Here is an 11,570-nt window from a genome sequence, read left to right as displayed (position 1 = left end):
ACCACGTATAGCGAATTTTAAGCGGCGTTCGATTTTTGCTTCGATAACTTATTCAAAATTGTTTTATTTATTTTCAAACCAGCCTTTCTTAATCCTCTTATACTATAATCCACCACCCGGGTATGTGGTGCGTCAGCAAAACAGAAACAAATTATCGGTTCCTTAACGGCTCTTTAAAAGACCAGCTTATGCAACTCATTCCGGTAATATAAACACATATGGTTGTTAAATGGATTAGCTCAGTTTTACCGAAGTAAACAACTAAAGTATACATCTGTCAAACCTTGCATACACAATTACTTGATTTTAATCAACGCAGAGCCACAGCCGCTGACGCAATAAGTTTGAGATTTTTGCTGTTGATACTTTTATGCTAGAGCTTACACCAAGAAAGGATTTTTTGAAAATTCACCCCAAAATAAAATAAACTTTCAAAGTAGAAGCAGAGCATTTCTAGTTCGAAATACTAGACTAAGACAAAGGACTAGATAAGTACTAAATAAAATGCAATGCAATAATGAATTTAATTGTAAATGAAAAGAAACGACAAGAATACAACATGAGATGTAATGGTAAATCTAGAATGTTCTTCGGTATTCTCAAGTCGTAGACGTAATTAAAATTAATTTTTACGGTTTAATCTTGCGTTTTTGTAATCACTGGAGGTCCCGCAGTAGTCGAAATTCGACTATAATTAATTGGAATTGTAAGTTTGTACACTATTATGATTGTATTTTATACTTCTATAATCACAAATTTCGCTAAGACTACACTGTAAAAATATTAACAACAATATTTAATCTATTCTCAATTTGACAACAGACGCCAAGAACAAAAGTTTGACAATAAATAGTATGCATGCGTGTGTGCGTCAAATACATTGTATGTAGTGTGTGTAATGTTTTCTTTATTGATTTAATGTATCATTTATGCATTATTTTAAAAAAATATTAGCATTGTGCACTTCTTCTCTATATTCTCTATAAGTGTGCAAAATTTCATACTCCTCCGTCCGCGCAATTTTCGTAAAAATGGATACAAAGTTTTTGCTTCACGTATTAATTTGTAATCATTATATTATTTTCATCGTTCCGAACGAACCTTGCGGTGTTCGTTGTCACGGACGTCTGAGAAATTGATAGCTAAATCTCCCGATAAGCTTTTAAACGAGTATCATATAAAGTGTAAGTACAATGTAATAAATTAGAAGTCGTCGTGGCCTAACGGATAAGACGTCCGGTGCATTCGTGTTGAGCGATGCACCGGTGTTCGAATCTCAGGCGGGTACCAATTTTTCTAATGAAATACGTACTCAACAAATGTTCACGATTGACTTCCACGGTGAAGGAATAACATCGTGTAATAAAAATGAAACCCGCAAAATTATAATTTGCGTAATTACTGGTGGTAGGACCTCTTGTGAGTCCGCGCGGGTGGGTACCACCACCCTGCCTATTTCTGCCGTGAAGCAGTAATGCGTTTCGGTTTGAAGGGTGGGGCAGCCGTTGTAACTATACTTGAGACCTTAGAACTTATACTTCAAGGTGGGTGGTGCATTTACGTCGTAAATGTCTATAGGCTCCAGTAACCACTTAACACCAGGTGGGGTGTGAGCTCGTCCACTCATCTAGTAATAAAAAAATAAATCAACGGGTTATTTTGAAGTTTTTTTTTCGTTTTAGTACTACATCGAAATATTTTCTTTTTTTTTTTTAAACACTTGTAATATATTCAATGAGTCTACATATACATCTGATACGTCGCGTTGATACTGACGAATTGCAAATAGTACTACTTTTTATGGTCGTAGTCTCGTAGATAATAGTTTTTTAATGATAATGTACCGAGCTGTTAGTAAATAGTCGTTGTGGTTAAACAGTTAAATGTTATTTAGTGCAACCTTAAGATAATTCATTAGAAGTCACGCCAAAAAAATTATCTTTATTCGGAACAGCGTTACCGCCATGTTTGAACACAACAACGAACATTAAGAATACTTAGGAATAACGAATTAACTTACTTGAAATTCCGATAAAAGCAACAGAATTAGTATAAGTACTTTTACTGTTATACCATATATTATGGTACAACACAACAATGCCACATTTAAAATAAATTAGCTTAGATTTTTTATTCCATTCAAACAACAGTGTGTACGAGGCAGACTCGAAATCCTGAATAACACCGTCTGGCGTTGCAGTCCCGAACTAATGTGACGTCAGAGCGACGCCTGAGCATTCAAAAGAGCATCGACTGATATTATATGTACGAATGCGAATGATAGACGCCATGTTATCATACGTGCTTTGAATATAATTTATAGCCAAAAGCGTTCACATGACAATTCGCAAATGGACAGAAATATGTATACGGTTGTAAGTCCAGACAGACTTTACAACTGTTTTCGAAATCAGAAGCTTATTTTTAACAGAGCCGCGACTTATCTAGAAGCCAATACTCTGAATCTAAAATTCTGTGTATCCTTTTTGGATTTAACAAGAACTTTTCAAGTTAATCTGCCATCCGAATCCATGCCCAACCATTTAACCGAATTAGGCGGTTCCCCTGTCTGGAACATTGACTCTCTCAACCGATTCAAAGACGCATCTGAAAGCATAAGAGAACCAGGGTATGACTCGAAGAACTATCGAGACAGGAACTTATGCCAACATTATGCGGGACCATAATGGAGTTTATTGGGACAGTCGCTTTTCATGAGTTGTAAGAAACATTTGACACATCTATGCGGTCTTGGTTATTTTTTTCTCAAACCGGCCATATTGCTGGTGCCTTATGCACTAAATAATTATTTTCCGCTTTTTGGGATCTTATAAACCCTAATAAGTATTGGGAATCGATTCCTGTGAAGGCACTTCTGATCATCACGCTGAAGTTATGTTATTTTGGATAAGTCTTTCGTACTAATAGTGTCGAAAAATACTATATTTGTTTCCTTCACGTCTCCTCCTTGGACTTAAGGCTTGATTAACAAAGATTAAAAGAACGTATGTTCTGGTCCGATTTTCGCGTTAATGTTTTTTGTTGTTGTTTTTTTTGTTGCATAGATAAATGATGGAGCTCACGGCCCACCTGGTGTTAAGTGGTTACCGGAGCCCATAGACATCTACAACGTAAATTCCATTACTGCTTCACGGCAGAAGTAGGCAAGGTGGTGGTACTTGCCCTTGCGGACTCACAAGAGGTCCTACCACCAGTAATTACGCAAATTATAATTTTGCAGGTTTGATTTTTATTACACGATGTTATTTCTTCATCGTGGAATCATTTGTTAAGTACGTATTTCATTACAAAAATTGGTACCTACCCGCCTATTTGCTATAATACAGTCTCGAATGGTGGATTTCTTCGGACACGTTTCGCGGCGAGATGGCCGGTCCATATAACGCCTCGTTGTACAGGGAAGCGTTGATGGTACAAGACCGCGCGGGAGGCCACCAATGCGGTGGACCGACCAAATTAAAACTGCAGTGGGAGGTCCCCTAAATGAGTGCAGTAGAATGGCCTCGAGAAGGGAGAGATGGCGGGACATCGTGAGACGCATCAAGTTTGCCCCTTCCAACACTACATGACGATCACGACCACTCTGTCAAGAGTGACACGATTGTGAAGAAGACCCGTCTGCGAGATCCGAGCACCGTTGCATCGCTAGATACGAATGCACCGGACGTCTTATCCTTTAGGCCACGACTTTTTTTTTAACTGAAAAAAGGAGAAGAGGAAAGCCAGGGGCACAGCCAAACCGCTTACCAACCGCCGCGCCCAGCGCTCTTATCGCAAAGGCGTGTGAAAGAGAAAGAGTACATTCAGAATGAGACCTCAGTTACATTCTTGCTTTGATTACATCACAGATTATAGAAACAACTGTGTTTCTATGATCTGTGGATTACATTATACTCATGCGACCGGTGCGTGGAATGAATCAACACTTATATTTAAAACTGCTGATATGCAAATTGAATTATTTATTGAACCATATTTTATTGTTAAGTTTGTTATTTCCTCAGAGACTGATAAGCAATATCAGAAATTATACGGTTACATTGTAACAACTTATTTATGAGTATTATAACATTAAGTCGTATCTAATATTTTCAATTACATACCTAGAATAAATACAACCAGCCCATATTTTTTCGTGGGTTTCATAAGGACCACTAAGTGATCAACCAGAGAATCGGTAGGAGCGTTTTCATTGATACAATCATTGGTGGTGGTAGGGTGAGTTGTAAGCGCACACGGGTAGGTATCAACAGCCTGCCTATTTCTGCTGTGGTACAGTCATGCGTTCCAGTTTAGAGAATATACTTTCGAATAGTCTTGACAGATATCGGGTGAGCCCCCAAAGGGGAGGCTTGGCGAGCCAACCGTTGCCTGAACTGACCAGAGTGTGGCGGTAGCCATCACAGAACACAAAATATTTGACGGACACTTGAATCTTGTTAATGACATTTTTAAGACAAGTTTGCATATATCCATTTTATAATCCATAATATTAATATATCCAATATTTACTGGTGGTAGGACCTCTTGTGAGTCCGCACGGGTAGGTACCACCGCCCTGCCTATTTCTGCCGTGAAGCAATAATGCGTTTAGGTTTGAAGGGTGGGGTAGCCGTTGTAACTATACTTGAGACCTTAGAACTTATATCTCAAGGTGGGTGGCGCATTTACGTTGTAGATGTCTATGGGCTCCAGTAACCACTTAACACCAGGTGGGCTGTGAGCTCGTCCACCAATCTAAGCAATAAAAAAAAAACCAAGTTCCGTACAACACCATTCGGACCGTCGGTCTAGCGAGCAAAATATCACGCGCTCGGTGGAAGATATTTCCTTTGTCGTAAATCACACAGCCGTATAAACTTATCCTATAGAATTCTCAAGGTATCTTCACTTCATGTGAAACACTCCTAAACCTCTCCTCCGAGTGTAAAAGTAGAAAGTAAATCGAATTTGTTGAATAGAAATCGCGATAGAATTAATATGTAGAGGCTCGGCTCGATGAGACTGCAAAACTAACCCGAGTGCGATTCGTGTAAAACAAATTGAAATTTCACATTTCTCAAGTTTGTGGTCCAGGAACATTTGTGTGTTGTGTAAACGAGCTCACAGCCCACCTGATATTTAGTGGTTACTGGAGCCCATAGACGTCTACAACGTAAATGCGCCACCTACCTTGAGATATAAGTTCTAAGCTCTCAGTATAGTTACAACGGCTGCTCCACCCTTCAAACCGAAACGCATTACTGCTTCACGGCAGTAATAGGCAGGGTGGGGTGGTACCTACCCGTGCGGACTTACAAGAGGTCCTACCACCACCATTTCTGCCACAGGCAGATCCTTTCAAGCACATCTCTGCTGCTTAAACGTAAATTGAAAACAGCGTACAACTTACTTGCACATACAGAAAACATTACGAGCAGAATCGCTTTCATTCATTTGTGGTAGGTAGCGGCTTGGCTCTGCCCCTGGCATTGCTGAAGTCCATGGGCGACGGTAACCACTCACCATCAGGTGGGCCGTATGCTCGTCTGCCTACAAGGGCAATAAAAAAAAAATCGCGATGAACATATTATATAGAGCACGCAGTAACACCGAATTAGTCTATCGGTTTTGTGATCTTTCGTTGTTATTATCACAATCGTTTCTATCAAATTGATTTTGAACGCTTTCGAATTTCGTTTTCATCCACCAACTCCGAGCCAGAATCGAAGAAAATAGTTAAGGTCTCCAAACTTATGAATAACTTCTAGTTAGAATCAATCTTTCGTGTTTCTCGTAGACAGACCTATTAATCCTGTTTAACCAAGTTTATGTATTATACAAACGCTCCCACGAACGACGTATGTGATTCCAAGATGCGCAAAAACATTGTAGCCTCTTTGTTGGTTGTTGATTGAAAGTATGTAATTGTAGAATCATGATTGGCGGCAGTTATCGGCCCGTGCGTGGTTTTTAAAGCAAGTGGCAGGCAGGCAGGCCTTTCCAACTTCACCAGGACATGTGGACGAACTTTAAGACTGAGCTGGTAGGGAGGAATTTGTGGATTTACGGGAACGTGAGCAAACTGAAAAGGTCCAGCAAGAAACTCAGCGGCTTTATGCTATGGGTTAAGTTTCATGTTGAGTTATTGCGACAAGTACTTTTGCTTTGGAAACGGCTAGTGTTAGAACTAGCAGCATCCAACAGCAGCGAGAGTGAATAAAGTAGCTTTATCAGGATGTGTATAGGACATCGACGGTGGCTGGCTGCTACGCGAGTCAGATCAGGTTATACCCCTGCCGTGAAGCAGTAATGCGTTTCGGTTTGAAGCAGGGGCAGCCGTTGTAACTATACTGAGACCTTAGAACTTATATCTCAAGATGGGTGGCGCATTTACGTTGTAGATGGTTTTTTTTATTGCTTCGATGTCTGGACGAGCTCACAGTCCACCTGGTGTTAAGTGGTTACTGGAGCCCATAGATATTTACAACGTAAATGCGCCACCCACCTTGAGATATAAGTGCTAAGGTCTCAGTATAGTTCCAACGGCTGCCCCACCCTTCAAGCCGAAACTAATTGCTGCTTCGCGGCAGAAATAGGCGAGGGGATAGGATTTCTATGGGCTTCAGTAACCACTTAACACCAGGTGGGCTGTGTGCTCGTCCACCCATCTAAGCAACAAAAAAAAAACCCCTGAACAGCGATAGTTCCGATAGGAAGGCCACGCAAATTGTGGATTTAATGAAAATGACATTGAAATCGAAACAAAATGAAAGGAACATTGATTAACACGTTCGCTGCGGCAAGTAAAATCTTAAACCTTTGTCTGGTGCGGCGGCGGGCCAAATTGTGCCCCCAATGATTTTTCCGCCAGTGCGTGGTAGGTCTTTTTCGACACGTCAGCACAAGGTTAGATTAAATTGCTATAACTTTGCGAAAACATGATGTAGGTGAACAGTTTTTGGACTGTTGGAAAAACCTTGAACCCAACTTCTTTAGATTTGATTCGCCCCGGGATTTGCCGAACAGAAAATGAGAAATAAACCAGGGAAAGTGGCGGGTCGATATCGACCAGAACCGCACTAGAAAGTATTTTTAGTAGTGATGGGAAAGACAAAAACAAGGGGATATCGAAAATAAAACAGAATTAAAGTAAAGAAATAAAAATTGTTTATTTAATTATTTATTAATGGCTGTCTTTAAAACATTTCGCACAAAGATTTTGCTTGCACATTCTGCAGTATGTTTAAATTTTTTTTACTTTCCTTTTCACCTCGGAACTCTTCATGGTTTCCCGCAGTTTTTCATAGCACCCTACACAATTTCGCCGTTTACCGCTCATCTCAAGGATATGATCGGCCGTAGGTGTTACTTGATTTCCTGAAATGATTTTTTAAATTCTGTGATTCATTTACCTTATGAATTTGACTACAGGGCTCTCTGTGTATTAAATAGATTCTCAAATAAAATGAAAAAGTTAACATAGGTCTTGAAATAGGCAAATCTCATCACCATGCGTTGTCAAAGTGCACACTTTGATGGGTAAAATTAAACACAACATGCTACAAGATAAGGTGATACAACTTTGTTTTCTGCAATTTTAAGACCACTCTATTTGTTAAGCTTGTGAAAACAAAATATGTACATATAATACAGGGCCTTATATAGTAGACTTGAAGCGTTATTTTCATGTTAAATGCAGCCTTCTGACCCGAAACAACAACTCATGTGTTATTGAGTAAGTAAACAGAGTGTCATAACATACCTTAATACAAGGAGTAGTGCAATAAACGCCATACATTGCTCGCAGAAAAATAAACGGAGTCAAACCAAAGCTCATGCTCGAAGACCATGCACAGCCACCTAAGCACTCGTAATGTGTAAAAAATAATGACAATAGTTACCTGTTGCAGAGGTAGAACGTCGTCAACACGAAACAGAAGGAATCACCTTCAACATAAAAAGGAATAAAAAAAACGTGACGTACGTCAGTTCCGATAGCTTGCCCAACACTAACTGGCGAGGCGGGCGCTCTGTGCGGTATCGGGCCGCCAACAGCCTGTTGGGACGGCGGGCCACAATTGGCCTCCTCCCGCACCGAGTTGATATTTTTTACCGTCAGTGCGTGATAGGCCGATAAAGGCCTGCCGTGATGTTTTTATAGGGAACACCTATACTTTTGACCACAATCTCAAATATATATTTGTCTTTGTCGTACCTTTACAAACACCTGAGATAATCGTTCCGCACCAGCGAGAGGGACATAGTTTTCTTCGTCCGCACCAGGTGAAATTCCGCGGCAGGCTGATTTGGGCCTGTTCCGCAGTGAACGTGTTAATTTAAAATTTAAATTTTCGTATCAGCCCTATTCGTAATTTGGAAAATTTCAATCGTCATTATTAATATCTCTAAGGAAATTGTGTGACCATCTCTTCATGATCCCGAGACCACAAGTGTCAGTTGACACACTTTCTACTCAAACTGTTCGAGTAAACATCTTCGAGAGGCGAACTAAGAGAAAGAAAGTCATTTATTTAACGCTAGAGGCGACAACTGAGACAGATTTAAATGTTTGTTACTTGGTTTACATTTCAAAGTCTCCGTATACTAGATCCGTTATTATAAGAATGCCATTTTGATTTTAAATCATTCGATAGACCACTGGCTGACGGGACGGGAATGTTGGTGCGTGACACGATCTTGTTCATTTCTATCGAGAAACAACGAATTCCAATTTGGTGCGATGACATATCGCTTTTAGCAACACAATTGAGACGGCCATTTTGTTAAATGAATCCAATTGCCTTGAGATGGGTACCGGCTTTTTTTTCCCCTACCTATGCTGATAGCCTTGAGAGGCTATTTCAGCTTCACCCTAACGTGTGTAGGTGAGCTCACAGGGCTCAAACTGGAGTGTTGCTAACACTAGCCCTAGCAAGAGCAGTGCTTCGCAGAATCTACCACCGGATCGGAAACGCGACCCACTGAGAAGATCCGGCGAGAAACTCAGTGGGCTGTGTCTGTGGGTTAATTCGCTCGTCGAGCCCTTCGTCGCAAGCGACGGGTTCGACGAGGACGGTGACCGGTGCTTGTGGTGCCTAAAAGCACCGTTAATGGATCGGGAGGATCCGTAATGACGTTCTTTGGGCGACGTCGACTGTTTACCATTCCGTCTACAGGATCGGGTATGTAGTTTCCAGCGGCCACGACAAGAGGGTTCTCATGTCGTGCCGCCTTCTCGAAATGGCGCAATGATGCCGACTGTAGATACTTAGTGTCAGAGTCGAGCTCCAGGTCATCGTGGAGATCAACGTTCCTCAGGAACCATGGTGCTCCGACGGCTATCCTGCAGTGGGTACCGGCAAACACTAACTTCGTTACGAGCACTAAATGAACACAACTTCGCTCTTCGCGTACTGCTACAGTCAATTTAAATTGAATTCTGTAGCGTTGGCGTATGTCACTGTCTACCCTACAGATCATAGCAATGGACAAATTTCCATTCGTTCAAAAAGACAATACGAACAAAACAGGTTGGCTTGAGTCGAGGTGACAGCAAATCAAATCCACAATTCTCAAATCTTTATTATTTAAATTTAATATTTTTAAGTTTAAGTTTAATGATGCTTAAAGGCGAGTTTGCACCCACGAGTTTTGGTCAATCAATCAATCAATGAGCCCTTTATTCTTTGGACTTTTAGGATCGTTGATTTATTTTTTGGATGTTTTAAATAATGTCTCTCAGTTCAGTGTGTCTCTTGGCTTAGACCTCCTATAATATCTTCCTTTGTTGTCTAGCAACCCTCCTCCAGTTGAGACTGGACATCAACTTTATATCATTCTCCCATCTCATCCCTTGCTTTTTCTACTCCTTTTACCGTCTGTAGGACACTATTCGGTGATAACCATTCCGCGATTTTCTTGGAAAATAAAAATAAAAAATAAAATATTGCCCATCCATCTTCGCAAGCACATCTGCAATTCCTTTTTTATTCCTCTTTGTTCTTCGAGTTTACTGGTAGTAGGACCTCTTGTGAGTCCGCACGAGTAGGTACCACCACCCTGCCTATTTCTGCCGTGAAGCAGTAATGCGTTTCGGTTTGAAGGATGGGGCAGCCGTTGTAACTATACTTGAGACCTTATATCTCAAGGTGGGTGGCGCATTTACGTCGTAGATGTCTATGGTCTCCAGTAACCACTTAACATCAGGTGGGCTGTGAGCTCGTCCACTCATCTAAGAAATAAAAAAAAACTAGTACATATCATCAAATGAACGTCTGCTATTGGAAAAAAAATCAATATAGTAGTAGATAATTTTTATCATTTAGATTACATTCATAGTTTGTATTTATTTTTATTATTGCAAATGACGTAATGAAAAAAAAAACAAAGTTTGTATGCTTTATTTACCAGATGCAATAAACGTATTTATTTCCATATAAGGATCAATTTATGACTACTAAATGTACGCTTATAAATTATCATTTTTTATAGCATTTTTGGTTCACTATTTTGGCGATAATGGCGGATTTTTTGTAGAACTATTTAAGATAAACATTTCCATAATACAATATATACTTCTAACTCCAACGGTTTTGCAGCGCACGGTAGAATAGATTGCAGATGGTAGATTTTATTTGCTACTTATTTGACACTTATCGTTATAATTTGGATAATTCACACCATTTCTTTATAAATTATAGCCCATGTGTTATTCTGATGTGTAAGCTATATCACTGTAAAGTTTTATCGAAATCCATTCAGTAATTTTTGCGTGAAAGAGTAACAAAAATACATCCATACATTCTTACAAACTATCACATTTCCCTAGTACAGGCTTGCACGCTTAAAAGGAGATTCCAATCATTGTACTATTTTAACTGGCTTTTGAAAACAAAGTATTTTGTATAATACTCGTATTAGTAGGATGATATCATTAATCGGTTATCAAGGTCGTTGAAAAAATGTGCCTTGGCTTAGAATAACACCCGTCGTAGATAGGAATCGTAAATGAGACTATTGGAGATTGACTGGGGAATCGACCGACAGTGGCGGTATCTGAGTATTATAATACTGATATCAGCAAACAGTATTTACCAGTAAGCCGTACTGTAACCATGCGGTGTGGGCTACAGTTTCGCCGACAAACGATCGTGTTTACCGATATGAAAGATAAGATAGGCGTTCGTCTTGTCCTTATCCCACATTAGGTGTGGTCGGCGCTGCATGTCCTCCTATCATGCTGCATTGGGATTAGGCATGAGTGTTACGACACACGTCATTTCGGATCCTCCCGATCCACTAACGGTGCTTTCAGGTACCTCAAGCACCGGTCATCGTTCTAGTCGAACCCGTCGCTTGCTACGAAGGCTTCGGCGAGTAAAACTGACCCACAGACACAGCCCACTGAGTTTCTCGCCGAATCTTCTCAGTGGGTCGCGTTTCCAATCCGGTGGCAGATTCAGCGAAGCTCTGCTCTTACTGGGGCCAGTCCTAGCAAATTATCTCAGGTTGAGTTCGTGAGTTCACCTACCAGTCCTGGTGTAGCTGAAATAGCTCCCTAGAATACT

At 40.4% G+C, this 11,570-nt stretch overlaps 1 protein-coding gene and 1 long non-coding RNA gene across 2 annotated transcripts in view; both read right to left on the bottom strand.

Moving 5' to 3' along the window:
- LOC101739081 (ubiquitin carboxyl-terminal hydrolase 7) overlaps nucleotides 1-2,250 on the bottom strand; it is a 44,721-nt gene extending 42,471 nt beyond the window's left edge. Inside the window, exon 1 of the mRNA XM_038016996.2 lies at nucleotides 2,021-2,250. The gene's annotated coding sequence lies outside the window, so the exon portion shown is untranslated. The remainder of the gene's footprint in view (nucleotides 1-2,020) is intronic.
- A 4,897-nt stretch (nucleotides 2,251-7,147) lies between these two features.
- On the bottom strand, nucleotides 7,148-8,203 carry LOC134200426 (uncharacterized). Its single transcript, XR_009975350.1, has 2 exons — nucleotides 7,905-8,203; nucleotides 7,148-7,380 (listed from the first exon to the last, which is right to left on the bottom strand). It is a non-coding gene; the product is annotated as an uncharacterized LOC134200426 (long non-coding RNA).
- Nucleotides 8,204-11,570: the final 3,367 nt, after the last annotated feature.

This window comes from Bombyx mori, chromosome 17 (assembly GCF_030269925.1).
Source record: "Bombyx mori chromosome 17, ASM3026992v2".
Lineage (NCBI taxonomy): Eukaryota > Metazoa > Arthropoda > Insecta > Lepidoptera > Bombycidae > Bombyx > Bombyx mori.
Note: the sequence above shows the minus strand (reverse complement) of the source record. Positions and strands in the feature narration are given on the sequence as shown.